Source organism: Corvus brachyrhynchos, unplaced genomic scaffold (genome assembly GCF_000691975.1).
Source record: "Corvus brachyrhynchos isolate BGI_N302 unplaced genomic scaffold, ASM69197v1 scaffold142, whole genome shotgun sequence".
Taxonomy (NCBI): Eukaryota; Metazoa; Chordata; class Aves; order Passeriformes; family Corvidae; genus Corvus; species Corvus brachyrhynchos.
This window is the reverse complement of record NW_008237226.1, coordinates 11308956-11312612: the sequence shown is the minus strand read 5'-3', so window position 1 is coordinate 11312612 and position 3657 is coordinate 11308956.

Sequence of the window (3657 nt, the reverse complement as noted above, 5' to 3'; positions counted from 1 at the left end):
TTAAATTTTCAGCCAGGCATGCAGTTCCCCTCGTTCTCCTGGATGACGGCACTTTTCCGTATCAAGGCTTTCGTGTGCCATCTGGTGGACTTTCAGCATTTGGTGCATTTTGTTTAAGTACAAATAAAGAGAGTCCTGCTACACTGTCAGGAGTATCTACCTTCTTTGGCCACTGACAGTATTCGTCTTATCATCCTGTATTTGCTCAAATTAATGTTTGCCTTACAGTAATAACTTAATTCCTCTCACATTCGCAGTCAAAAGAGCCTTTACTATGGTAACTGTTGTTAACTTCAGCTAACCCTTTGCACTGATGCATTTTTTCTAAATATAATATAATTCACCATAATTGAATGGTGGCCCTCTCAAAAATAACTTCCACAAAACCAGCGTAACAGAATTCCGTATTTAGGACCACAAGTTGACATCCACAATGGCATTTAGATGCTTAGTTCTCAATGACCAAACATGTTATTAGTCTCTATTTGAGATGAGCGTCAAAGACTGAAGCAAACATATTACCACACAACTTTGAAAACAAAACTGAGTGTTTGAGTACTGATTCTTCCTTCTGAGTATGACAGCAACAACTGTCAACAGAAGTACTGTAGGGTTAAAAATGAAAAATGAGAAGCCAGCTGAAATATTTAAAAAAAAAGTTCAGAGCACAAGTTTTGTATCGTATCCACCCTTCCTATGCAACTGAGGCATTTCTTCATTTATCTTTTTTATAGAGTGCAAGCTGTGGTATAAGGAACCCGCAATGGGATAAATTTCAAAATGCACTGAGTCCTTTGAGCTCACAGTCCTAAGGGGGAGGGTATTTCCTACTCCAGCACACTGCCACAGGCATTCTTCCACTCTGCATAAGATGCACTGTATTCTGTCACAGCTATGACTTCCAGGATTTTAAGGCGGGATGAGGGCTGCCCTCTGAATGAATGCACCTGCCACAACAGAGCATCAATAAGCAACTGGATGAGCTTTCTACCCAACATATATGGTCAATTCAGACACCTGGATACAAGATGGCAATAACAGCATGGGTAGAAAAGACCAGCTGAGAAGTGCTGAATTTGAGGTTGTCAAGGAATCTCCTTTTTGTAATCTGGCCTTTGTTTCACAGAGAAAATAAGACAAACCCAGATAAAATAGGAAGGAAAAGAACAGCAGTGATTGCAAATGCAGCTTTTGGGTTTGGTCCCCATTGTTACTGGCAACCTGACCTCTAGAGAAAAACAGGCTCAGAACAGTCTTATCAGCCACTGTGGGACTTGGCAAACATACCAACAGCTGTGCTGTTTTAGACGTTGGTTTCAGCTGCCTTTTTGGACATAGGCTCACTGCAGCGCTGCTGAAAGGTCAGCTCAGACAGGCTCTTTAAGCTGGAAGCCAACATCAAGAAGTGAAAAGGGAAGAAAAATTCAAGAAATGAATGTGGGGATATCAGGATTTAAGTCTTATAGTCCAGATGGTTTTAAGAACTGATCTGTGGCTGGGGGAGGTGGCAGTCAGATTGAGATTCCTTCTTTTATCAGAGTATCTTTTACAGAGAGGTAGTGAAAGTCCAAGTCACACCATGGGTCTGAAGTCTCTACAAGACTGCAAGACAACACTGCTTTTGGTACAGATAGTCTATGCTGCATCAGCAAGCAGTGTGATCTGACAGGTGTGGACTTGCAGAGAAAACAGCTGGTGCTGAGGCCAGGTATCCACAGTTAGAGGATTTCAAATAGGCTACTTTTAATTATCTCTGGCCTGCCACACAGCCTTAATGACCACTAGGATTTAAAGTTCATTCTTCTGATTACTTTAGCCTGAAAGGAAATCTGGAAGTCTCAAGAGCACTGTGCGATGAAAACCAGGCACAGTAGCAGGGATAAACGGAGGTTCAATTAGAAAGTACAGACTCGATCTCTGTAGGGATTTTTCTGGTGACCGAAGTCCATGGGGATAACCTCAGATAGCTGCAGGCCCTGAGAGACAGAGCCTTTCTGACACCATCTTGTCCAACCTGACTACAGGGTGAAAGACAAAGGTCCACATTTTTGTTCATGTTGCCTTTCCATCTTATTCTTAGTTTTTATTTTAAGAGAAGAGGTAGGTTTTTATTGTCCTCGATAAAATTGAACAGAGCCCTTAGTGTATTATATGTTCTCCCTGCAAACTAAATCCACTCATAAATAAGAGTTATAAAACATATATTTCTTTTAGGAATAGGAGTGCATGCAGTTATTAAGGTCTTTAACCAAGATTGAAAGCACATTGCAAGGTTTAAATATGATCCAAATAGATGAAATAAAAAATACGATATTTTTTCCAGAAAGCTGAGACCACATAACATAAAATTAATTTCAACAGACATTAAATACCTTGGAGGACTAAAGCCACATAGGAATACAGATTACAGTAGTTCAAGACATTTTCTCTTTCAAATTTGGAGTTTAGTATGACATCTGAAAGCCATTTTTATGTCAGTTCTTTCACACTAATGCAACTTTACTTGCAGTAAAGTACTGCAAATTATACCACTTGTTTTACTTGTGAAAGCAAACAATATCCTGTCTTCACAGTAAGTTCAGTCAAAGAAAACTTTCTGGTGATGTAGTATTTGAGTAGTTTCAAAGGCTTTTGCATCACTTAACGTTTTATCGGGAATTCAAGGATTTCTGGTATCTGACGTAAGGCTTGTTTTCACAAAACAAGTGTTTCTGAGCCCTCCACAGCATAAAAGGAGTTTTAACACCTTTAATGAAACTGATACATCAATTCCTATTTTTTTTGTAACTCCCCATGTGGATTCAATCAGTTTGAAAGTGTACATTTACTATAACAAGTTAAATTGATATAAATTAGATTTAAATCAATGGGAGAACACCTTTTCAACGTTTTGCATGAGTTCAGTTCAATCAGTTTAAAGTAAAATCATAAGGCAATACTGTGCCATTTAGAGAGGATATTAAGTCTAAATGACTTTTCTGGACAAAGTCTTCACTAACCAGCCACAAATTCCATCATTTACAGCAGGACAAGGTTTCTATTTGTAGTACTGCAGCTCATTTTGTAAGTCACTGCAGTGCACAGCGGACCAGCAACGCTTTTGGGGACTTTTTCTTTTCTCCTCGGTCTGTGGTTATTAAATGCATTTCAACATTTCTCACCATATGCACGAACGGGATCTGGGGTCTAGCAACAGGAAACAAATCCTGTATTCTCAAAATTGCTGTATACGAAGAGTGCTACTAAGATAATTTGTCATTGCGTCTTTTGTCCAAATCACCAAATGTTCAACTTAAATTTACAAGGCCACCGTAACACATCTCCTGTCCCAAGGACCGCGCGTTTGGTTTCGGTTCCCGGGGCGGACGGGTGCGCGACGGGGCTCCCGCCAGGCTGGTCCGAGCGCGCCGCTCACAGCAAGCTGCGGGTTCGAGCCCCCTGTGGGCCATTCACGTCAGAGCTGGGCTCGATTATCCTTCCGGGTCCCTTCCAACTCAGAACATTCCCTGATTCCGAGATGTAAAATCGGTTGGAAAGAGGAAATAAATCACGCCGTCCTCGGCGGCACCATCGCAGCGCGCACGAAACGGCGCGCCTCACTGCGAACACATCCTCGCCCTACCCCCACGGAAGTCCGTCACTGCCGCGGCCGGGCCC